The 26,090-nt window shown below is 42.5% G+C and overlaps 1 protein-coding gene and 1 long non-coding RNA gene across 3 annotated transcripts in view; both read right to left on the bottom strand.

Moving 5' to 3' along the window:
• The window catches only part of ME2 (malic enzyme 2), a 54,032-nt gene extending 43,989 nt beyond the window's left edge, over window positions 1-10,043 (bottom strand). Inside the window, exon 1 of the mRNA XM_069568587.1 lies at window positions 9,460-10,043. The gene's annotated coding sequence lies outside the window, so the exon portion shown is untranslated. The remainder of the gene's footprint in view (window positions 1-9,459) is intronic.
• Window positions 10,044-14,129: 4,086 nt separating this feature from the next.
• On the bottom strand, window positions 14,130-23,994 carry LOC138428186 (uncharacterized). 2 transcript variants are annotated; one of them, XR_011252318.1, is made up of 3 exons: window positions 23,842-23,994; window positions 20,315-20,393; window positions 14,130-17,285 (listed from the first exon to the last, which is right to left on the bottom strand). It is a non-coding gene; the product is annotated as an uncharacterized lncRNA (long non-coding RNA). The 2 variants fall into 2 exon arrangements; XR_011252317.1 differs by having other exon boundaries at window positions 16,089-17,282; window positions 23,842-23,978.
• Between the last annotated feature and the right edge of the window lie 2,096 nt (window positions 23,995-26,090).

Raw genomic sequence — 26,090 nt, 5'->3', positions numbered from 1 at the left:
GACCTGAGCACTGAAGAATTGATGCTTTTGACCTGTGGTGTTGGAGAGGACTCTTGAGAGTCCCTTGGACTGCAAGAAGATCCAACCAGTCCATTCTAAATGCGATCAGTGCTGGGTGTTCATTGGAAGGACTGATGCTGAAGCTGAAACTCCAATACTTTGGCCACCTCATGCAAAGAGTTGACTCATTGGAAAAAACCCTGATGCTAAGAAAGATTGAGGGCAGAAGGAGAAGGGGATGACGGAGGATGAGATGGCTGAATGGCATCACCGACTCGACGGACATGAGTTTGGGTGAGGTCGGGGAGTTGGTGATGGACAGGGAGGCCTGGCGTGCTGTGATTCATAGGGTCGCAAAGAGTCGGACACGACTGAGCGACTGAACTGAACTGAAGTTCAATGTAAACAGGTGTGGGAGAGTTTAGGTTGAAAGTAGAAAAGTAAATAATAGAAAAAAGCCTGGAATATATACATTCAGAGGAAGAGAAACTATCCAATTCTTAATTTAGACTTCAAATTTTAAGGTACTAATAAAGTCAATATTTACAATCAATGTACTAAAATGTTTTTTTGTTTTTAGAAAACCTATTACTATTTTAAAATGATGCAAATTGGCTAGAAAACATGTTTTTGTCCTTTCACATTCATCACAAACATTATGGGAATTTTTCAAAATGGAAAACTACATAAGACATTAAATCTTAAATATTTACTGATGAGAATATATAATAGATTCTTCTGTGTATCAATTCTTCCACTAAAAACCAATTTACAATGCTCATGTCTCTAATTATCACAAACCATCGCAATTATCATACAGCAGCTTTTTAACATGATTTTATTTCTTTTGCTGTGCTGGTCTTCACCGCTGCGCAGGCTTCTCTCTGGCTACGGCGGGCGGGGGCTACCCTCCAGGTGCAGTGCATGGGCTTCTTTCTCTCTGCGGCAGTTTCTCCTGTTGCAAATCACAGGCTCTAGAGGGTTCGGGCTTCAGCACTTCCGGCTCCTGGGCTCTACAGCACAGGCTCGATAGTTATGGCATATGGGCTGAGCTGCCCTGCAGCGTGTGGGATCTTCCCAGACTAGGGATCAAACCTGTGTCTCTTGTATTGGCAGGCAGATTCTTTATCACTGAGCCACCAGGGAAACCTTCATGCAACAGCTTTTAATGGAATTTCTCCTTGTGGAGAAATCCAGGCTGTATATGGGGGTGCAGCAAAATCATCTACATTAGGATTTTAAGTTGATTTTTATGGAGCAGAAATTCACATCACATCAAATGAACAATTCAGAGGGATTTAGAAGTTGCACAACCACCTCTATCTAGTTCCTAAACATTTTTATCATCCCAGAAGGAAACACCACACCCGTTAAGCGGTGTGCCCCACTACCCCAGTGCCTGCAACCACCAATCTGCCTTCTGTATCGAGTCTGCCTATTCTGGATATTTTATATAAATGTGGCATCTAAATATGGCTGCAGAAACAAGCAATCTAAATGATCAAGAATCATGAGAGATGGGAATGAGGGTAAGGGACAGGACAGATGTTGTTTAAAGGTACAGACGTCGGACTCTTCCAACAAGAGTCGTAAGAGAGAAGTCCTAGAGATCTAATGCCTGGTGAACAGAGGCAACAATACTGTATTACAATCAAACTTGCAAAGAGACTAGAGCTTAATTATTCCAATCACTGAAAATAAATTATAATTATGTAACATGCAGAGGTGCTAATTATCAGTACAATGGCAATAATTACAATATATAAATGTATCAGATTAATATGTTGTACCTCTTAAACTTTCACAGTGTTCTATGTCAAATATATTTCAATAACGATAATTTAAAAAATCACGAGAGACATACCATAAAATCACTGACGAGTTTTCTTCAAAAATGTTCATGTCATGAAAAACACTAAGTAACAACTGCAATTCAAAGAGGACTAAAAAGACAAGACACCTAAATGCAAAATCTGATCCCAAAAAATGCTGTCAAAGACATGACTGGGGATAACTGGCATAACTGGAATATCTACTATAACTTTATAAGTATTGTATAATTTAAAACTTTCTGAGTTCGATAACCATATTTAGAGGTATTCCTGTTCTAAAAATACACAGTGAAGAATTAATGAAGTATAATGAAATATAATGTATACAACCAAGTCTTTCAAATTATTTCAAAATAAACTTTGAAAAGACAGAAATTGAAACTGTAGTGCTGTTCATGTTTCAATGGGTCTTCCAGGGGAGAAAGCATTATTTATCACAATTAAAACTTTGGTACCAAAAGACTGTATTAGTATTGTAGTCTAGTGATAATGTAGGCAAATCTAAAATAGAGTTCGAAAAACTTTTTAAACTCAAAGACTATCTGAAAAAAAAAAAGCAACATTTTGTCATACCACAAGTATAATAAAATATATTTGGTCTTGGTCCCGTTCTTGGCACAGAGCTCCTAAGGGTCACTGAAATTTTGAGTGACAGAAGTATCTTTTGCTATTCATAGGGAGACCCTTTTGACCATACATGAGTTTATGCTACTGAACTCACTTAGGATGAGCCCACTGCATAACCTCAGAGCAGAGCTGATCACCAGAAAGATCAAGTAATTATTAGAGTGGAAACTTTGCAGTACCACTCCAGGTCCCTAGGGAAAAGGGGTGGGACCAATAGAGATAAAGATCCATAAAGACTTTTGAACAAGGATAGGTGATGAGCATTCAGCTTGGTGAACACATCTAGGTGTCGGGGGTTGACAAGCCCAGAGGACAAAGAAGCACCATGCCCTCCTGAATCCAGCCGCAAAGCAATCCCCAGACCTATGTATCTTTTCCATCCATCTGTTCCTATGATGTATCCCTTTATAATACACCAGTAATTGCAAATAAGTGTCTCTCTGAGTTCTGTGAGCCAGGAGAGTAGACTATCTAACCCGAGGAGGGGGGTGTGGGAAGCCCTGATCTACAGCCAGTTGGTCAGAAGTATGAGTCAAAACCTGGGACTTTTGATTGGCATCTGAAGTGAGGGCAATCTTTCTGAAGTGAGTCCTTAACTTGTGGGCTTGGAAGCTATCTCCAGGTAGAGAGTGTCAGAATTCAGCTGAAGCAAACCCAGGCAATGTCCGCCTAGAAGGGGAGAACAGCTGAAGCACACCCAGGCAGTGTCCGCCTAGAAGGGGAGAACAGCTGAAGCACACCCAGGCAGTGTCCGCCTAGAAGGGGAGAACAGCTGAAGCACACCCAGGCAGTGTCCGCCTAGAAGGGGAGAACAGCTGAAGCACACCCAGGCAGTGTCCGCCTAGAAGGGGAGAACAGCTGAAGCACACCCAGGCAGTGTCCGCCTAGAAGGGGAGAACAGCTGAAGCACACCCAGGCAGTGTCCGCCTAGAAGGGGAGAACAGCTGAAGCACACCCAGGCAGTGTCCGCCTAGAAGGGGAGAACAGCTGAAGCACACCCAGGCAGTGTCCGCCTAGAAGGGGAGAACAGCTGAAGCACACCCAGGCAGTGTCCGCCTAGAAGGGGAGAACAGCTGAAGCACACCCAGGCAGTGTCCGCCTAGAAGGGGAGAACAGCTGAAGCACACCCAGGCAGTGTCCGCCTAGAAGGGGAGAACAGCTGAAGCACACCCAGGCAGTGTCCGCCTAGAAGGGGAGAACAGCTGAAGCACACCCAGGCAGTGTCCGCCTAGAAGGGGAGAACAGCTGAAGCACACCCAGGCAGTGTCCGCCTAGAAGGGGAGAACAGCTGAAGCACACCCAGGCAGTGTCCGCCTAGAAGGGGAGAACAGCTGAAGCACACCCAGGCAGTGTCCGCCTAGAAGGGGAGAACTGGGCGTGGGGAAAAACACACTTGGTGGCCAAAAGAGCTGCGCCTGCGAGCAGGAAGAAACAACAGTTTCCCTTCAGGACTGGAGATCAACATTCCGACATAAAGTCTTCTATCTTCAGTTCCTGGCTATAAATTTGCTTCCATCAAATACTGAATTTATTCTGTAAAACAAAGACTACCTGTCAAATCTACCTCATAGATAACTGTAATGATCAAACGAGAGAACAGATGCAGAAAAGTATTAAAGACTTACAGAGTGGCGTCATAGCACTCAAATTATTACTTTATTACTAAGTGACAGAGAGTAAAACAAAAAATAAAAGTAACTTTAATAATGTCTTTAAAACAAGTAGGCATCAATCAAAAAACAATTTAAGGAGAAAATCCCATTTCTGCCAAAAATAGAACCAAGGACTAAGGAGACAGAGAGACAGACAGTAGGCTTAATACCAGCTGGAGGCAACAAGATAAAAAGGGGAACTCCTCATATTATAAGATAGGGTGAAAGAACTGTAAAAATGAGTTAAGCAAAAACAGGAAACAAAAGAAGGTGGGGCTTCCCATTTTGAAGAAATATGAAAAATCAAGCTGCTTACTACTCGAGAGTTTCCTGGATGTTGAGGTATGCCTGTGGTTTCTTCCTCTGGTGTGTCATTCACCTTGCCTTGCAGGGGGTTGGGGGTCGGCCGTGAGTTCACACTCTGGGTAGTATTTCTAAACCCAACTGGGACTGAAACTGCTAGGTCACTGACTGCTCAAGATTCCTCTCCCCAGCTCCCCAGCTCGGGGTAGAAAGCAGAAGTTCAATGAAATGGAGACCTCAGTCGGAGAGAAGTCATGGTGCAGTGGTCAAGAATTCACTTGACAAGGCTGGAGACCCTGGGTCAGGAAGATCCCCTTAAGTAGGAAATGGCAACCTGCTCCAGTATTCTTACCGGGAAAATTTCATGGACAGAGGAGCCTGGGCGGGTACAGCCCATGCGGTTGCAAAGAGGTGGACACAACTGAGCATACCCTCTCTCCTCCTCACGACCAGGTGCAGTGAGCATAAGCTCAGCAGTCAGTCTGAATCTGGACTCAGCTAATTACCAATCTGGAATCACTGTGTCACCCAAGCATTCTCAAATGGTCTCTGAATTGGCATCAGTCTGGAACACATTTTTCACTGACCTATAACCAAATGAGAAAAACTAGGACAATATAGTTTTTCATGACACTAAATTTATTGTCTGTTTTCACGTTATAATTATCTTCCTCCCTTTTTGGTGGTTAAAAAAAAAAAACAAAACAACGATGGGGATGGTAGATTGTAGTAGTTCTAAAAAAGGTCCATAACATCGATGGAATTAAAAGTTGGGGATCTTACATCTGATCCCAATTGCCCACCAACACACACACACTACTTTTTTTTTTTAACTTGCTGAGGAAGTCCAAAAGTCTGGGAACCTCTAACTTGAAGGTCTCACTTTTCTCATCAACAAAATAGGGAAGGGAAGGGAACCTATTAAGCAGCTGTGTGCAGTTACCATGATATTGAAATATAGCATCAAGTCCTCAAGGCTTCCCAGGTGGCTCAGACTGTAAAGAATCTGACTGCAGTGCAGGAGACCCAAGTTTGATCCCTGGGTCAGGAAGATCCCCTGGAGAAGGGAATGGCAACCCATTCCAGTATTCTTGCCTGGAGAATTCCATGGACAGAGGAGCCTGGCAGGCTACAGTCCGTGGTGTCGAAGAGAGTCAGCTACGACTGAATGACTAAACGGCAGCAGCGGTAGCATCAACCCCTTAGAGCTTTACCATCATCACAAAGAGCTTGACTACTTCACTTGGTTCATTCAACAAGATCCACATCCAGGCAATCTGGCAGAGTGGTCGAAAGTAAGCTCTCTACGATCAAACCACGGTACTTAAATTCTAGCTTTGCCCCTGAGACATTACTAGCTCCATGATCCTGACTAGGTCACAGTTAAGTCTCAATCTCGAGTAGCAGTTATCTCATCAGTCAAATAGGGATGATAAACAACAGGACCTATTAAGTAGGGCCATTTTAAGATTAAAATTACATAATCCATGTAAGATGCTTATCACAGTGCCCTCTAAGTGCTCTCTGTTATTTAAGTATTATTGTTATTAGTAGTAATAAACTAAGGAGGTCAGAAGGTGCCTTCTAAAAGGCTGTTTCTGAATCATCTTCCAAAGTGAAATCCATTTTAAGAAGCTATGAAGTTTATATATTAACGATATTTCAATAAAAATTTGTCTAAAAAAAAGAACCCCTATATAACTTTAAAAACATGAGGCTATGAGGATAATCATGGCTAACATTTATTTCAATTATTTCAAATGAAATCATTAGGTCAAGAATGAGAATTTGGATGGCATACAGATCCAGGCAAATATCAAATGTTATCCTAAACAATATCTACCTAATCAATATATTCTTCATAACTTGAAAAATTTGTATATACTAATCAGGGCAGGTGTCATAGGCAGGTATAATAATTAAAATGGTTACTTTCAAATAGCTTTTAATAAAATGATTACCATTTCATTAAATCAAATGTGGAGTAACTTTGATATTTAGTGTGAATTTTCTCCAATATTGATCCTTAGTAAACAACTACACATTTTAGTGTTATTTATGTTTAAAAATGGGAGAAGGTGATGGCACCCCACTCTAGTACTCTTGCCTGGAAAATCCCATGAATGGAGGAGCCTGGTAGGCTGCGGTCCGTGGGGTCACTAAGAGTCAGACACGGCTGAGCAACTTCCCTTTCACTTTTCACTTTCATGCATTGGAGAAGGACATGGCAACCCCCCCCCCCAGTGTTCCTGACTGGAGAATCCCAGGGACGGGGGAGCCTGGTGGGCTGCCGTCTATGGGGTCACAAAGAGTTGGACACGACTGAAGTGACTTAGCAACAGCAATGTTTTAAAATATGGTTGTTGAGTTGGCCTGAAATTCACCAAAACAGATTATAATTTTAGTTTAATATAAAATGTAATGCAGTTTAAAAATAGCTTACTTTTTTATATGAAATTAAATAAAATTTATGCACAAACAGCTTCATAGTAAGAGTTAATTTACAAAAGATATTCTCAAGTGGTAAATGGGTATTTCCTTTATGAATTTTAAAGTGTTTTCATAACAAATATATTGAAAGACAAAAACATTATACATAAACACCTTATAAAAGTGAAACCTGTAAGCAATTCTTTTTTAGGAGTAACTATTGAGCAAGAATCGGATAAGGCAATGGCAACCCACTCCAGTACTCTTGCCTGGAAAATCCCATGGGCGGAGGAGCCTGGTCGGCTTCAGTCCATGGGGTCGCACAGAGTCAGACATGACTGAAGAGACTTAGCAGTAGCAGCAGCAGCATTGAGCAAGAATAACTATTGGGCTTCCTTGGTGGCTCAGGTGGTAGAGAATACACCTGCAATGTAGGAGACCCGTGTTTAATCCCTGGGTTGGGAAGATGTCCTGGAGAAGGAAACGGCAACCCACTCCAGTATTCTTGCTTGAGAAATCCCAAGGACCAAGGAGCCTGGCAAGCTACAATCCATAGGGTTGCAAGAGTCAAACACGACTTATCAACTAAACCACTATCATTGAGGAAGAAGTTTTAATTCTCAAGAAAATGCAAAACTTCTACAAAAGCATAGCCCAACATTTTCTCTAACATATGGTAAAGATATATCAACATTTCTTCCCTCTATGCTTAACTTTCAAGTCTTTATTGCTACCATAAAAGAATCAGATATAGGTTACAAAGCAGTGCTCAAAGTTGACTATTTAAAGGTCCACTACTAGAAGAAAATTGCTAAACTTTTTTCCCTTTATTTCTGCAAACCATGTAATATAATATGTAACTTAACTGTTATAGTAGTTACACAATATATATTTACCTAGCATTTGTGTAACTACTACAGTGTGTGTGTGTATGGGGAGGGGCAAGGAAACAACTGTTTCTTCTTTAATATCCAGAAAGCTTGGCAACTAAAGATCAAAACTTAGGAGCACAATACTGCAATTAGCTTTACAACATGAACAATGTTTAAGGAGCTTACAAGGTTAAGAGGAGGCTGAAGATATTAAGTTCGACTGCCTGAGTTTGAATCCAGGCTTTGCCACTTAAAACCTGGGATCTTGGGCAAGTTACTTAACCTTCCTAATTTTCCTTTGTAATGCATTCATGTTCAGTCTCGTCAGACTCTTTGTGACCCCATGGACAAGAGTCCACCAGGCTCCTCTGTCCATGGGATTCTCCAAGAAGGAATACTGGAGTGGGTTACCATTTCCTCCTCCAGGGAATCTTCTGGACCCAGAGATGGCACCTGTGTCTCCTGCGGTCCTGCATCGCCAGGTAGCTTCTTTACCATTGAGCCACCAGCTTCCCTTCCTTTCTAAACCGGAGATAATAAAGAATAACCACCTCAGGGCATTATTTTGAGGTAATTCTTGCAGGAAACAGCGCTCCGGTCGCTGCTGCTGCTGCTAAGTCGCTTCAGGCGTGTCCGACTCTGTGCCACCCCACAGACGGCAGCCCACCAGGCTCCCCCGTCCCTGGGATTCTCCAGGCAAGAACACTGGAGTGGGTTGCCACTTGCTTCTCCAGTGCATGAAAGTGAAAAGTGAAAGTGAAGCCGCTCAGTCGTGTCCGACTCTTAGCTACCCCGTGGACCGCAGCCTACCAGGCTCCTCCGTCCATAGGATTTTCCAGGCGAGAGCACTGGAGTGGGGTGCCACATTAATACGTGCTTCCATTGTTACCGACTGCAACACTAAAATTACAGTGCTATCAACTGTTTTGTTTTGAAGTGATTGCCATAAACATTAAGAAGATAAACAGATATGAGAGAACGTGTTCTGTAAGGAAGCACTTCTGTCGAGATTCGTTGTTTGGATTAAGCTTCTTCTCACCAAACGGCAAAGGACATTTTCTAGAATTATCTTCGGAACCAAGAAAGTCAAATCCAGGACCTCACTGTGTAACATCACACAAGCAAAAACGGAATACCACCTGCGCCAAAGAAACACCTGCCAATGCTAGTCCACAGATGTCACTTCACATGGCCAGAATCGCTCCAATCTCGGAACTTTCTAGCCTGCGACAAACTTCCTTTAAAGCGAGGAAACGATCCACACACACACACACACACACACACACACACACACACACACACACACACACACAGTCTAACTCCTGCCATTAATCCATCCCTGCAGAAAATGAGAACTATTTGACAAAGGGATACAGAGCCACAAAATCGGTCTTTAAGGGGAGCAGGAATAAAAGGTAGAAAAGATGCTCGCGCTACGGAGGCCACCGGGCCTTTCTCCGGGGGAAGGGGGGCGCCCTGGACCAGCGAATCTCGCTCGGTTAAGTCGCGTTCCTAAACCGTGCGCAAGGGAAGAGGTGTCCACGGTCAGAGAGGGTGTCGCCGCTCCCCGCGCTCTCAGCCCGGGCTCGGCGAGCTCCTTTCCCTTCACCCCGCCCTCCCATCCGCCCAGCGGGTCCTCGCGGGCCGAACGCGCGGCTCCGCCCGCCGGGCTGAGGAGGCCGGCGCCCGCTCGCATCCCGGAACTCCCGGCCCCGGGGGCCCGCGGCCGCGCGAAACCCTTACCCCGCTTCTCGCCCCGCGACAGGTGGTGCTGCCGGCGGAGAGGCCGCGGCCCCGCAGGCCACCCAGACGATGCTCAGCTCGGGCCGAGTGCGGCCCTCCCCTTCCCGAGGCTTCCCGGAGGGAGCCGGCGCCAGCTCAGGCTCCGACCAGCCGGCTCTGCTGGACTCGAGCCGAGGCAGCCAGTACACCCGCGCAGTGAGGAGACGGACCGGGGAGAACCGCTGCCGCGGCCCCTTGAAGGGGGTGAGACTGACGGGCGCGCGGGCCAATGCGGAGGCAGGAAGCCAGCCCTAAGGGGAGGGGCTTCGCCGCCGGCTCGCCCGCGTCCCAGCCTCCAAGGACCTTCCTTCTGCCCGGTTCAGTTCAGTTCAGTAGCCTGAGGTAACTGTTTGGGGGCCTGGCGGGTGCCCTTATGGGCCCGATCGCCAGGAGTGAGCCCGCAGGCGTGTAGGGTGGGAGGAGTCCGGACACGCAGAGGACAGCTGCCGCCCCACGGAAAGAGCTGGGGCTGGCTAACCGCAGACCTCCCATCCCGGCGGCGGGCGCTGGGGTAGGTCCGGGGAGATGGCCGCGCCTTCGCGCGAGAAGAGGCTGTGCGCAGGCGCGGGCGAGGCCGGGGATGGGGTGGGGTGGGACCTGTCGGCGGGTACCGGGACCCGAACGCGGGAAGCGACGAAGGCTGGGCGTGTGGGCCGCTCCTGGACTGCCTGTGGAGGCAGGGAGAGGAAGGCAGAGATTCGAAGGGCAGGATGCCAGCCAGGAGAATGGAGACGCGGAAGAGAGCGGCCCTGGGAAATGTGAAGCCTCTGCCCTTGAGGAGCAACTTTATGTTTTTGAGCAATTTTTGTCTGCCTTCGAGTTGCTCTTCCGCCAAATTCTTTGCTGTTCTCCATGGTTACTGACGCAACTTTTTTAAATTAATTAATTAATTTATTGTAATCGGAGGCTAATCACTTTACAATATTGCAGTGGGTTTTGCCAGACATTCACATGAATCAACCGTGGGCTGGCACAACTTTCGACCCGCAGGGAATTTACTGTCATCACCAGCCCCATAAGCAGATATTCGAATATTCTCTCTCAGAAGAAAGCACTGGCACCCTAAATGGACATGGTGAAAAGAGCGCGACCCTCCCTTAACATATGTATAATTCACCCGTGGTTGTGATATTGGAGGATAGTTCTTCATCCTTATTTCAGAAAATGTGGCCACCGAAAAAGCTTTACTGTAATGGAGTTTGCGTGCTTTTAAAGTGTAGTAATAAAAATTTTAAAGATGTAAAGGGTGAAGAAGAGGCAAGGCAGATGGAATGAGAACATGAAGTGATGGTAATGTAGAATAGAGAAGATTGAGCAGAAGGAGAGAAAAGTGGATTCTCGCCTCCTAAACTCTGACGATTCGGTAAAATTTGGACCAGCCGTGCCTATCTGAGCATCCAAGGGTGGGGCATGTTGGGGAAACGGTGTGTGCTTAGCGGCTAAGTCACGTCTGACTCTTTGCAACCCCCTGGACTGTAGCCCGTCAGGCTTGTCTGTCCATGGGATTCTCCAGACAAGAATATTGGAGTGGGTTGCCATTTCCTAGTAGTTAGAGGATAAATGATAACTATGGCTGCTATAGTAACCACCGCTGGAAAAGAGAGACTAGAAAACACATGGGACTTCCCTGGCTGGTGCAGTGGGTAAGAACCCACCTGCCAGTGCAGGGGACACGGGTTCTGTCCCTGCTCTGGGAAGATTTCACATGCCTTGGAGCAACTAAGCCCATGTGCCCCAGCTACTGAGTCTGTTCCCTAGAGCCTGTGAACCACAACTACTCAGCCTGCCTGCTGCAATTACTAAAGCCCCAGTGCTTAGCACCTGTGTTCCTCAAGAGGAGCTACCACAATGAGAAGCCTGTGCACTGCAACAGAGTAGCGCCCGCTCTGCAACTAGAGAAAGCCTGCACACAGCAAGGAAAACCCAGCACAGCCAAAAATAAATAAATCAAAGTATTAAAAAAATAAGCATGACCTCAGATAACCCTGCTTGCCAGAAACTGTCAAGCTGCTTCAAGCTGAAAACAGAAAATGTAAAAATTATGTGTCATTTTAAATGCTTCATTAGTAGAGGTAAAATTATTTTGTCTTTGAAAGACAGTCCGTCCTACAGTAGAATCATCCCAACTTGAAGGGTTACAGAGAGCTTATCATGGATGGGATTTCTTTTGGTTAAATTGAGATCAGCTCATTCCTTAAATGAGCTATCTGTTAAATGAAATATCTGTTAATATCAAAGAGGCAGACAGTGCTGTTTTGCTGGTCCATCCCAATTCACTTCTTCTTAGTCACTTTGGGGAATGGTTTGAGGCTTCCTGCCAGTACAGTACTTATAGGCCTTATGACTATTGAGCAAAAATTTGAAATATGGCAACTCTAAATTAAGATACACACTGAGTTTCAGAACAGTGAAAAAAAAAATCTCAATTTTAAAAATATTGATCACATGTCAAAATAATATTTTGGATATTTTGGGTTAAGTAAAATATATTATTTAAATTAATTTCATCTCTTTTCACTTCTTTAACATGGATATCATACAATTTAAAATTGCATGTACAACTCTAGTTTGTGGCTTATGCTATATTTCATTCGGACAGTGCTGGTCCAAGAGGACCCTATTCGAGTTTTCCACATATATGGAAGCTGTTAGATGGAACTTTGGAAAAGGCTTTTTTAGAAGAAGGAAAGGCTTTTTAAGAAAGACTCAATTGGCATGTACCTTTTGTTTCACATCCCACTTCTTACCAGAAATGTTTGAAGTCCTGGCACCCATTATTGGCCCATAGGATGAAAAGCAAGAAGATGAAGGCCTCTGAGTATATTGGCAGGACCAAAGCACCTGGATCCCCAGTAGTATTACTGAGCCACTTTCCACCTTGATTCTTATTCCAGATTTCTTATTCTGTGAAATAAACCTCTGCCTGAATAAATCACCTCAAATAAGGTTTTCTGTTGTTTGGACTAACAATGACATCTAACAGTTACTGTTAAAATGCACAGAAATCTTGTCATGTTATTTTAATTTTATACTTGTTTCTTTAGGATAGCTCATAATTCCCATTAGGTCAAATTAAGGATGCCAGATCTAAAGTTGCTATTTTACTACTGCATTAATACTATTGTATTAATATTAAAATTTTATTACTGTATTAATAATAACAATATTACTGCTTTGATTTTGTGTGCCACTAACCTACTGTATTAGATACTGGCCCTTTAAATTCATTCAAAAATAATTCTATACTTGAAATTTGTATGCTTAAATTATTTTTGGAGACTTAGGGATGTGGTATGTGATCGCATTTAGCCTTTTAACTTTGAACTGAGACATTTTAGTGTCTCACTTTAACTATTACTGTATCAAAATAGCATCACTTACAGATGAAATAGCTCAGTTCAAGCAAGAATGTTGGATAGAGGCTAAAAAGGTAAATTCAAAAGAGCAGTGTTTTTCAAAGCTTAAAAGGATTGTTGTGTTTAAAGTGTTGGAATGAGTTTCCATATATTTGTTTGCAATTATACAGAAAATTCCCCACCGGTTGCAGAATAACAACCACTGTATTACAGTGTATTACAGGATAACAATGTATTACAGAATAACAACCATTGTATTACAGGGGTTGTGTCTTTGGGGGTGGTCCTTGCTAATAGAAACCATCAGAGAAAGTTTGGAAGGTTTTAGATTTTACATCTCTGTTAATGATTACTCATGTTTTCCAATTACATCTGTCTTTTTCCTATGCTTTCATTATGTAACCTATCTCCAAGTACCTGTGACATGAAAGGAACATGTTAGTTGCTATGTCAACTTTCTGTATGCATGGGTGTGTTGCAAAAGAGGACTTTCTTACTCAAACTTGTTTTACGTTTTCTACTTTCTGAATTTCCTGGAGAGAATGAAAGGACCTCTCTGAAATGTAGAATTCTCTTCAGAAAATGGAGTTAGGAGCTGACAGTCCTTGACTGGAAATACAGCTGAATGAGAAATACAACTCCAAGTAGAACATAAATTATCGATAGATTAGACATCCCATTTATAGATCATCTGAGAACGATAGAAGGTGGTCGAGATCCCTGTGAACATGTATGTGTATACAGGAAGGTATATCTGCAAAAAGGAGTTGAACAAATTCCTCAGTTCAATTTTTTGTTTTTGTTTTTGTTTGCTTATTTCTAACAAAAGAAAGAGTACTCTTTGGGAGGTTTGAATACACGATTCTATCTATCACACTCTTGAAAAATCACTCAACATCTTTCTCCTGTCGGGTGGACCAAATTAAACTCCCCCTTCCTGTATCAAAGGCCCTTGAAAGGAGGAAATGTGATGAAAAATAAGCAAGGGCTTTGGAAAGTTAAAGGAATACAGATGCAAGGGAAGCATTCTCACTCAGGCTCTCTGCCAGTCATGTAGATGGTGCCCAATAAAGAATTATTCACTGAACACTTATTATCTGCTAAGTGTGGCTCTCAGTCTCCCTGTATATATATTAAAATGACTTAATTGTCTTAACACTATGACGTGGGTATAATCATTATCCCCATTTTGCAAAAGGAGTTACAGGTTGACTTGCCCAAAGGTACCGCTAATAAGTGGAAGAGAAAAACAAATTATGCTGTGTACACTCTGAATACTTTTGAGTATTTTTATGTGCAGTTCACTGTCTTGGAAAGACCAGAAAGAGCATCTGGAACTAATGGCACCCCTACCCCCAGCCTGGAAAATAGGAATGTTCTCCCCATTTAAACTATTAAAATCTCTTTCATAACTCAAACTCTGATCTCTTCAGTGAGTCCCGGTGTGCGTGCGTGCGTGCGTGCATGTTCAGTCTCTTCAGTCGTGTCTGATTCTTTGTGACCCTGTGGATCATAGCTCGCCAGGATCCTCTGTCCATGGGATTCTTCAGGCAAGAATACTGGGTTGCCATGCCCTCCTCCTGGGGATCTTCCCAACCAGGGATCAAACCTGCATCTCCTGCATTGCAGGTGGGTTTTTTTTTTAACTGCTGAGTCACGGGGAAGTCTGAGCCCTGGTGTAATAGTATGTAAATGCACATTGGAATTACCTTCGAGCTTAAAAACAAAAAATGCATTGCTGTCACTATACCAATTACATAAGAATCTTCTGATGTGAGACTTCAGCTCCTGTGTTTCTTAATAGTTCTTGTGCAAGTATTTCTTTTTAAAGTACTTTTCATCCAATATAAGCTTATGAAAGTGGGGGTTTATAAAAATCATTTCTCCCTGTATTCCTTCTAAGTCCTCACATATGATTAATGTTTGAATAATTAGTGGGCAGGTTTAGACTATTGACGTCTTCTTTGTTCTAATGAAAGAGTTCTCAAAGCGTGGTTCTGGATGGTCATATCATCACCTGGGAACTTGTTAGACATGCAGATAGTCAAGCCCCACCCTAGACCCAAGCTGAAGCTGAAACTCCGTGGTTGGAGACCAGCAATCTGTGTTTTGCCAGGTCCTTCTGTTGATTTGAATACATACTCAAATTTAAGAACCACTGTCTGAGGCCATGTGTTCATGGCAATCCTCAGAGGGTAGTTGATTTTGTGTGTATATCAAGGTTTCTGGTGAGGACTTCCTTGTTGGTCCAGTGGTTGGGAATCCACCTGCCAGTTCAGGGGACATGTGTTCGACCCCTGGTCCAGGAAGATCCCACATGCCTCAAGGCAACTAGACCTGCGCCTCACAGCTACTGAAGCCTGCAGGCTCTAGAGCACGTGCTCTGCCACAAGAGAAGCCTGCGCAGTGAGAAGCCTGCGCAGTGAGAAGCCTGCACACTGCCCCCAGAGAGTAGGCCCTGCTCGCTGCCACTAGAGAAGGCCTGAGAGCAGCACCAAAGACCCGGTGCAGCCAAAAAATAATTAATTAATTAAATTTAAAAAGTTTCTTCTGAGATGAGCTAATTGGGAAACAGGAATGGAAGAGATACACTGCTTGTCTTCAAGGAGTCTACCTTACAATATGGAGATAAAGCATTTTTTCACATGGGTGAATTCAAAGAGAAGTTGGTTGTTAGGTATGTATTTACGGATGAAATGACATAATCATGATGTCATGAATTTCCTTTACATTGTTCTAGGGAGAAAAATGGTGATAGTTGAAACAAGGTTAGCAAAATGTCACCATTTATTAAGACTGAGTCCTGTCTTTAAGGGGGCTTATTATACTATATCCTCTACTTTTGTGTATAATTGAACATTTCCGTATAAAATAATTTAAAGGCAATATGTAAAGAATGAGCTCAAAGCATTGTAGTAGCTCAAAAGAAATGATTACTTCTTTTGTTTCGTTAATTGCATTTATGACCTCATAAATTGAAATGTTGAGATGTTAATTCAAAATGAACATTTTAAAATTCTTTTCCTGCTTCTCTAGGTTTTCCAAAATATAAAATCCCAGCAGTCTTTGTTTCTGCAATGGCAATTATAATTTGACTCCCTTTCTGAAGACTTTTATAATAAATTTAAACAGACGTGCTTCCACATCGATCTAAACACAATGAAAAGCTTCTAAAAAATATTTCCTTTTTGTTACTGATGGAAGAAATGTTCACACTGAGGTATGAGAAAGTCATTTTGTCTTAAACTTGATTTAATTTAAACCTTATGCTACCTAGAACAGCCTATTTTGTGGCCTATTAAACGTGCATTGCGCATATGCTATAACCATGAAAGAAAACAATGCATTTGAAAACTCAAAATGTGGTTCAGGCATTCAGAACAAAGTCTGATGGCCATTGTGGATGTGGTTTCAGACACGTTCCTGCGTTACTGAGAACCTGAGTTTTCAGAACTGTAATCAGACTCAAGGACACCACCAGCCTTTCTCAAAACAATGGCTGCTAGCAGCTGCAACTTTATGGTCTCAACGCCTCCCCCATAACTATGTCACCATTTTGAACCCCAACCAATCCTCGCTGAATAAGCAAACTAAATTTTTGCCAGCTCCAATCCTAATTGTTGACAAACAACTTATCAGTTTTGTGGGCTTTGCCTTTTATAAGCCTCCCTCATTTTGTAGTCTGGCAGAACACAACTCAAGTGCCTCTCAAATCTGTCTCTGGGCTATAGTCTTCAGTTTGGCTCAGATGAAGTTCTTTTTCGTTCTTCTCATAGATTGTTTATTGATTATTTTCATCAACATAACCATTGTATCACCTAAATCAGATTAGATGGAATTGTGTAATATAGCTGTGTGTGTGCACGCACCCATGCGTGCTTGTGTGTTAGTCGCTTAGTTGTGTCCAACTCTTTGCGACACCATGGACTGTAGCCTGCCAGGCTCCTCTGTTCATGGAATTCTCCAGGCAAGAAGATGGGAATGGGTTGCCATTTCCTTCTCCAGGGGATCTTCCCGAACCAAGGATTGAACCTGGGTCTCCTGCATTGCAGGCAGATGCTCTACTGTCTGAGCTACTAAGGAAGCCCAATATAGCTCTGGAGCAGGCAGCTTCAAGCGTGAGATCTCCTGCATGTGTCCATGTCATCAGGCAGAGGTCATGCGTGCAGGGCTGACTTAGTTTGATGGGAGAGAGAGGCTGCTAGTGTGAGAAGCTTCTGAGGGTAACCATTGCGCCCTGCACAAAGCCTCTTGCCCCCTACTACTGACCGGCTTCCTCTATACTAGGAAACACGTTTCATTCAACAACTCTCATGCACGGTGAAAATGACAGTGAACTCGGAGTTCTTGGTGCTGTTCTTATGTTTCTCCTTGCTTGTCTCCAAAGGTCTTTGGAAATTCACTTTGGAGCCCATCATTGTCTCCAATCTGCTAAAAAAAAAAAAAACCCACAACATTTAACTGAGTAAATTAGAAGATCTAATCGGCTTTATTCATGAATCCAGTAGCATCTCATCTGGCAAACAGAGCGATACTCCCAGAAGTAATTATTTCTTCAACGTATGTTATCTAGAAGGCTTGGTGGAGGATGCAACATAAAAGCGAATCTTGATTTAAGCAGAGAAGTTTTTTAATATATTACATACAAGTTCACTAACTCTTATCCATAATTGTAGAACCCAAAATGTTTTTTCCCATCTGAGGGGATTCTGTCACTTTGGTGGTGTCAGAATTTATTTGGTGACAAATAAATTGTCACATCTGTCTATAGTCTTTGTTTTCCCAACATGTTGTAAGTATTCATATATTTCTATTCAGTAATATGAATATTTTTATGGCACTACCTCAGCTCCCACTGAGGATATTGTAAAACATACAGTGTATGCTCCTTGGAATGTTTTCCCAAATCCCAAGGTTTCTAGATTCTGAAACACAGCTGGCTCCAAGCACTTCACCCATTCGTATCATCCCAAAGTGCAATCCTTATGGAACAAGAAGTTAGGGAAAGGCTGTGTGTAGTTCTTAATTTTGATTTTGCTGGGGTTAAGCAAATAATTTTTTTACTTTAATACTGCTTATTATGATACTTAAAAAGCTAGACTTAATGTGGGTGAGAGATAATCGTAATCATGACACTTTACTTTGTGCAATGAGCACAGAAATGACTGAGTGAATGAGTTATAAGAAATTAGCTTTTAAGGAGAATTTTTTTTTAAATCTTTTTGGCCACACCATGCAGCTTATGGGATCTTAGTTCCCCAACTGGGGATCAGACACAGGCCTACAGCGGGAACAGTGTGAAGTCCTAACCACTGGACTTCCAGAGAATTCCTTAAGGAGAAATTTTTGGTGATAGAAGTCAGTAAAACAGGTTTAAGGGGGGGTTGGCTGAAAAGAGACACAAGGGAACATTCTTTATCACAGCCTGGACAGGAGCTACACAAGTGTATACATGTTTAAACATTTGTCAGATTTGAATGACATAACTTATACACCTTACTGCACGAATTTTATATCCACTCCAACAATACATGTTCGAAAAAAATGAAAGTGAAAGTGTTAGTCGTTCAGTTCTGTCTGACTCTTTGTGACCCTATAGACTGTATCCATCTGTCTGTGGAATTTTCCAGGCAAGAATACTGGAGTGGGTAGCCATTCCCTTCTCCAGGGGATCATAAAGTAAACTATTTGCATTATGCATCACTGTTTCTTTTGGAGCAGATATTCCCCATGGAAACTATTGTGGATCTAATACTTTTCTTCTGGGCTTCTTCCTTGTCCTCCACTGGATGGGCTAAGAAAAAGGAAGGGACCATTCTTGGGTGCCCAGAATGTGGCTCACCAGGCCTTGTAGGGTTGTCAAAATAGCCATGAGGGGAAGTTCCCTGGGGCCCTAGCAGTTAAGATTCCATGCTTTTACTTCCTTGGCCTGGGTTCAGTCCCTGGTAGGGGAAATGAGATCTCACAAGATTTGCAAAGCAGCCAAAAAACAGTAGTCATGCAGAAAATAGAGATGCTGAGCCTGAAAAGAAGGCACAAGCTTTTCATGGAAGGATAAAATACAAAGCAGATGATCAGGTAAAACATGGTGCCAAGGCGCAAATCAACAGCAAACAAGGAGGAGGAAATAGGTTATTGGGCTACGTCACTGAACAAATAGAGAAGGACGTGGGTGGGGATTGGTTTGTGTGAGTCCTGCACTGTTGGGAATAGAGGCTGGGATCTCTGGGTTTGCCTTTGGTTTGGCTGGTTCACCTGTGAAGCGGGAGGAGCTATAAAGGGGCAGGCTGCTAGTGCACACCTAGCTACATGACTTTCCTGTAAAACTCTTCCTTAGGCAGAGTTTAAGGAGTTGTATAGCCAGTTATCTCGAGATGAATACACATTTGCCCACTTTCTCCAAACCCATGAAAAATGCTTGGAAAAACATGCCATGGAAATAGAGCAGCTTGATTTACTTACTTATTTTTAGGCCACGCCAAGCGGCTTATTCCCCAACCAGGGAGGGATGAACCCAGGCCCCTCACCGACAGCACCGAGTCCTAACCCTGGACTGCCAGGGCATTCTCTGGAGTAGCTTGATTGCATCCCAGCACCACAGTGTGTTTCCATAGCGTTAGTGTTAGTCGCTCAGTCGTGTCTGACTCTTTGCGACCCCATGGACTGTAGCCCATCAGGCTCCTCTGTCCATGGAATTCTCCAGGCAAGAATACTGGAGTGGGTTGCCATTTCCTTCTCCAGAGGACCTTCCCAACCCAGGGATCTAGCTTGGGTCTGCAGGCAGATTCTTTACTGTCTGAGCCACCAGGGAAGCCCATGTTTCCATAAGGGAAATCCATATTATTGAGGTTCCAGAGAATTATGGAAGGTCAGTCTCTTTGTAATGAGAATATATGTGAGCAGTATCATTGGTTTTAGGTTGGCACATTATCTATAGCAAAAACAGACTGTCCTAATCACTCTATTTAGATTTACACAACTCTATCTGCCTTAGACTAGGAAGTATTAATAATGAATACTGACTGTGGCACTGGGAGTTATCCTTCAATAAATCAGGGTTATTAAAAATGCAAACTGTTTAAAAATACAAGAGAAAGTAAACAGTATAACACAAGAGATATTTGTGTTAGACACTGTAGCAACAAATCTGTTAGCCTAGTCTGGGAGTGAGACATAAAAACGTTTGGTGAAGGTAAATACTATCATTAAGAAACAATAATGTTTTTGTTATTCCCAAAATACAGTGCCATGCTAATGATGATAATTACCTCCAAAAAAGTGCTAACAACTCCTTATATAATTAAAATAAATCTAACTTTGCAGACTGTCTGAAAGAGTCAACTAATACCATAATAAGCAGTGTCTTCATTACCAAAATATTTTAAGGAAAGTTCTGGAAATCTTTGTGAAGAACAGAGAGGTTAATATCATAGGCTTATTAATAATAGAAGAACCCTTACCCCCAAGGAAAAGTAGCATTTTGATGCTTATGGATGATATTGCATCACAATTGATTTTTCTCTAGGACTTTCAAGAAACCTGGAAAGAGAAAGGCAAAAATTTACTACTGTCCTTGTCATTGTGAAAATACCCTCTGAGTGATCCAAAGTGATTCGGTCTTGCTAAGGCTGCCCCTAAGATCTTCCTAAACTGGCTGCTTGGTGTTACTTATTCTAAATCCTCATTCTGGCACCATCATTGTCTATAAACCCTTAAGGGAGGACTCCAGGAATAGCAACTTTGGTATCACCTGGGAGCTTGTTAGAACAGGTTCGGGTGGCTCCACACACATTGGCATTTGAGAAGCACAGAAGACTCCTGAAGTCCTAGATTCTGTGAACTCATGTTGCTGTGAATGGGGGGTCTTAGTAATCTCATGGACTGTAGCTTGCTAAGCTCCTCTGCCCTTCACTATCTCCTGGAGTTTGCTCAAATTCACGTGCATTGAGTCAGTGATGCTATCTAACCGTCTCATCCTCTGCCAGCCCATTCTTCTTTTGCTTTCAATCTTTCCCATCATCAGGGTCTTTTCTGATGAGTTGGCTCTTGGCATCAGGTGACCAAAGCATTGGAGCTTCAGCTCCAGCATCAGACCTTCCAAATGAATATTCAGGGTTGATTTCCTTTAGGATTGACTGATCTGATCTCCTTGCAATACAAGGGACTCTCAAGATTTTTCTCCAGTATGACAGTTCAAAAAGAATCAATTCTTTGGTGCTCAGTTTTCTTTACGGTCCACCTCTCACATCCACACATGACTACTGGAAAAACCATATCTTTGACTATATGGATCTTTGTTGGCAAAGAGACGTCTCTGCTTCTCAATACACTGTCTAGGTTTGTCATGAATGTATGTGAGCTAAGTTGCTTCAGACACGTCAACTCTTTGCCACCCTATAGACTGTAGCCTGCCAGACTCCTCTGAACATGAAATTCTCTAGGCAAAGTATACTGGAGTGGGTTGGCATGCCCTCCTCCAGGGGATCTACCCCACCTGGGATCAAATGAGCAACTCTTACATCTTCATTGGCAGGTGAGTTCTTTACTCTAGCGCCACCTGGGAAGCCTAGGTTTATCATAGCTTTTCTATTATTTCTAAGTGTAGAATAATAAGCCAGTGTTACTTTGTATACCTTCAAATATTTCCTGAGCCAGGGAAAACACAATTAGTCTTTCCTTCTCATAGTGAGGATTTGTAATGCTTAAATCATGAGCAGTGCCATTTTTTTGTTAATTCTCCAGATGTGTAATTATGAGCTAGGCACCAGGTGAAATGTTTGCACGGAATAGAACACATGCAAAGTCTCTGAGTGATGTCTAGGAACAAAATCTTAGGAATGTTTGCCTTGATTATCCAAATAGTGTTCCTGGTATCTTGAGTATAATTCTGTATACAGGTCCTTAATAGACCAGGCAGGCTTCGTGTTTCTCTGACTACATGGGATAAAAAGCTAGCTCTGCGGTTCTATCTCTTGGGGGCAGTACAGGGACATATTTCTATAAAGTGTTGAAGATTTCTCTGGTCAAGAGGGTAACTACAGAACCTGAATTCATAAAGAGAGTTTGATTATCCAATATGTTTTCCTACTGAGCAATAAATGGTGAGTGCTTGGTACATGGAATATCAGAAACCTAAAACAGCTCTGACATTGTTACGCTGGATATTTCACCTTTTTTTTACATCAACAAGATGTGGTCTAACCACAAAGAAAACCTAGTTGCCTCTCCTCCAGTGCTCTTTGACCTTAGACTGACTGGCATTCTGAAATGCTTCCCAGAATGAATCACAACCAGCACCAAGCTGCACTCCTGGCCTGGGAAGTCTAGGTGTTCTTAACATAGCCATTCATTGCCTTAGGAATGTCTGGGGGACCCCGGGACCTCTCTGGAGATTTGATTCCATTCTGATGGTTCACATCAGGGTCTACACCAGCTCCAGCAATTAATTGGGAGCATTCTACTTTAGCAGGCATCCAAAGGGAGGTAGAACATCTTTCCTTTATTACGCTTAAACCAAAATTAAGTTGCACAGAGCAACATGGAGTAAATGATTAGTCCTAAACAACACAAACTTGCAAAAATTATATCTGGATTCTAACTTATTAAGGCACCAAATGGTTCTTGTTCATATCTTTGTGCCTGAAACTAGAAATGATGAACCATAAGCTTTATTCATAAAGTACTAGACCAGGGTACTTAATCTTTGTGTGTAATGGTCAGCACTGAGAGTCTGGTGAAGTTTACAGACTCCTCTGAATTTTTTTTTTAATGCATAAAATGAAATACATGGAGTCACTGAAGATCTAATTATAATAAAATAAAACTACAAAATATTTTTAAACCTCAAATTTCTGGCATAATGATACATATGCTACTTTATAATGCATTAAATAAAAATATAGTGATAGGCTGAATAACTAGTAATGATGAATGTAAATCATGTTACATAGTACCTGCAATAGCTGGAAGGTGGTACAAAAATTCATGGTTTCTATAATCCTAGTAGTTTGTTACCTACATCCATAATTGAAGAGAATGCTAAATTCCAGGTAGAGTTTACTGAAAATGAATAAACTTTTCTCAGTCCGAGTTCACATACTCCCAGTAAGGCTGTTTTTGTCTGAGTTCAGCTAAGAACCTTGTTCCACCTGTTGGCAATTTGAGTTCAACTCTCATTACTGGAAAATAGTCTCCTGTAGCAATTTCTTTCACAGAGCTCCAATTTCAGAGTTATGTTGGGACATTCTCTGTCAAAAGGTCTTTCGTGACTTTCAGTAAATTTCCTTCCATTTTCACCTGTTGAGCGTTGCTTGGGACAGTGTTGCCTGGGATTTCCCTCACTCTGGTGATTCAGCCTTATGACTCAAAGGCAGATTTACCGGGCTAGCGTTGCAGAGGTTGCTTTCAGGTTGAAACCTGGCTAGATTTCCCAGCCTCCTAGGTGTGTAATTTAGAAAACTCCTGTTAGTCATCTTCTGATCCTTCTTAAGAGGCATTTGTTCACGTCTCTCCCTGTTGCCAGAGGCACATACTGTTAGACATGTTAAGAAGGTAATTTATTCTCCACATTCTTACTCTTGGAGTAAAATTGCTCTAGAATACATTTTTTAGAGAGTCCATGAAGATATTTTTAAAAAGCATTTTCAATTTTTTTTTCTTGGTAGAAAAATGTATGTTAGCACCTTTTGTGGAAAAAAAAAAAGACTTTATGTTTTTAGATTTCATTCACAATTTCTGAATAGACATGAACAGTCACCAGAGTCCTTATGCAAGTTTGGGGAAGGAAGAGCATGTTATTTTATGCCAGCAGGGAAAATAGCATTCAATAAACAATATTCTAACAGCGAGAAATGGGAAATTGAACTCTCTGTCATGAATTCAACCCATTCTGTATTTCTAAAGACAGAAAGGAGAAGCGAGGAGAAAATGTGAGAAGGAGTATTCTGGAGCTCCTTCTACTTTATCCAAATAGGGGAGCTGGACTCACCTCCACGATGCCAAGCCCTTTCAAGAAACAGCCCACGTCTCTGCTCTCTCCTGGGAAACCATTCCCTTCTTCTTTTTCATAAATCTGGCTTCCATTTCCACAATGTTTTTAAAAACTGTGCAGAACTTCCTCTTTTTAGAGGAATTCAACCCCCCCTTTTTTTTTAGTTCTCAACTTCCTCATTCTTTCAGCAGAATACGACTCAGTGGACTTGTCCTTCCTTCTTGAAATTCTTTTTTTTTTTTTTAACGTCCCTGGCACAGTAATCCTCTGGATCTTTGGCCTTGCCTTTGCTATCTCCTCTCCCTCCTGCCCCTCTGAAGGTTGACCCCCAAAGCTCAATCTTAAATGTAACCCATTGAGATGATGCACAAATCTGGGTCCTACAATGAATTCCCACTTTTGAACCTGTTCTTTTCCCCTCAAGAGGCTCCATTCATTCAGTAAACATTTTTCTTGAGTGCCTGCGTGCGTGTTCAGTCACTAAGTCACATCTGATTCTCTGTGATCCCACAGACTAGAAAAAAGTCTTGATGCTGGGAAAGATTGAGGGCAGGAGGAAAAGGGGACAACAGAGGATGAGATGGTTGGATGGCATCACCGATTCAATGGACATGAGTTTGAGCAAGCTAAGGGAGACAGGGAAGGATAAGGAAGCCTGGTGTGCTGCAGTCCATGAGGTCACAAAGAGTTGGAGATGACTGAGCAACTGAACAAGAACCATGTATAATGGGAACACAGAGAGGACACACCTAACCCATTTGAGATGAGCGTGAGGAAACCTTAATTTCATCTAATTGTGTCATATTATTTTTTATTCCAGTGTTACTGAGATATAGTTGACACACAGCATAGCGTAAGTTCAAGGTGTTCAGCCTAAGGACTGGACTTACATACATCATGAAATGATTAGCACAATAAGTTTAATGAGCATCCATCCTCTCATATAGAGATTAAGTTAAAGGAAAACACTAATTTTAATTCAAACATTAACTGACATTCATTCAACAAACTATAGCAAGAAACAAACCATAGCAAGGACCTACTATGTGCTGGTTATCAAGTCAGGCACGAAGACTGCAAGACAAGCCTAGTCCTTGCCTCTGTGGAGCTTGCCAGCTACTAAGTGGGAGAAACAGACATTAAACAAGTCAGACAATTTTATGATTGAGACATTTTCTCCAAAGAGAGAAGCACAAAGTCCCAGAGAGTGTTTACGATGGGGAGATAAACTGGCTTAGAAATCCATGAAGGGACTTCCCTAATGGTCCAGCGGTTGACTCCGTGCTCCCAATGCAGGGGGCACAGGTTCTGGCCCTGGTTGGGAAACTAAGCTCCCTCATGCCACACAGTGTTTCCCCCCCTTCGCCCCCTGCCCCGCAAAATGAAAGAGAATCAGTGAAGGCTTTCCTGGGGAAATAAACATTTATGCTGAGGCCTGAAGTGGAGTAGAAAACGGGCAAAGTGAAGAAAGAGTATTCAGGGTGTCTGATGACCCAGCAGAAGGAGACTTTGAAGGAGGACTGTTTGGTTGATACCAAGATGATGAGATGAGAAGGACAAGCCCAAGATGATTTGCAGGACTTTGAAGTTCAATAATTTAGCCTTTAAATTTTTAAAGACAAATTGCTGTTTAAAAACAAAGATCCACCAACCAACCACTTTTAAACAGCGGGTTGACAAGATCAGATTCCCACTCCGAAAAGGTCATTTTGACTACAGAGACAGTAAGAGATTGAGGGAGGCAGGAACCAGTGAGGAGAGAGGCTATTAACAGTCTTCTAGATTGTTCTTAGAGAACGGTTCAGATTTGAGACATGTGTCGGAGGGAGAAACTCTAGAGTCTGGAGGTTGAATGTTGTTGGTAAGGGAGAGGTGTACGTAGAAAATCTCACGGGAGAATCTGCTTTGACAAGAAGGTAGAGGAACAAGACCTGGAAGAGCTGGGATGTTAGGGGGCAGGCAGAGTGGGATGTGGACAGGAGCCCAAGCTCTTGTCCTCTTTGAAGAAAGAATTCAGCAGAGACTAAAATTATGAAAATGATAAAAGCATTTATTAGAAGCAAAGTATGTGTGGAAGAAGCGAAGTACATGTGGAAAATAACCAAACTACATGTGGAAGAGCACAGAAGTGAGCCTGGAGTGAGTTACCCGCAATAAGGGTGGCTTAGGTCACTTATAAAGGGGCAGTTTTCTGGTTTTTTTCTAGCCAGTCATCTCCAGGTTTGGCCCTGGTGTGAGCGTGCCTC

The sequence above is a fragment of the Ovis canadensis genome, chromosome 23, assembly GCF_042477335.2.
Source record: "Ovis canadensis isolate MfBH-ARS-UI-01 breed Bighorn chromosome 23, ARS-UI_OviCan_v2, whole genome shotgun sequence".
In the NCBI taxonomy this organism is placed as follows: domain Eukaryota; kingdom Metazoa; phylum Chordata; class Mammalia; order Artiodactyla; family Bovidae; genus Ovis; species Ovis canadensis.
This window is presented reverse-complemented; position numbering and strand designations above follow the sequence as displayed.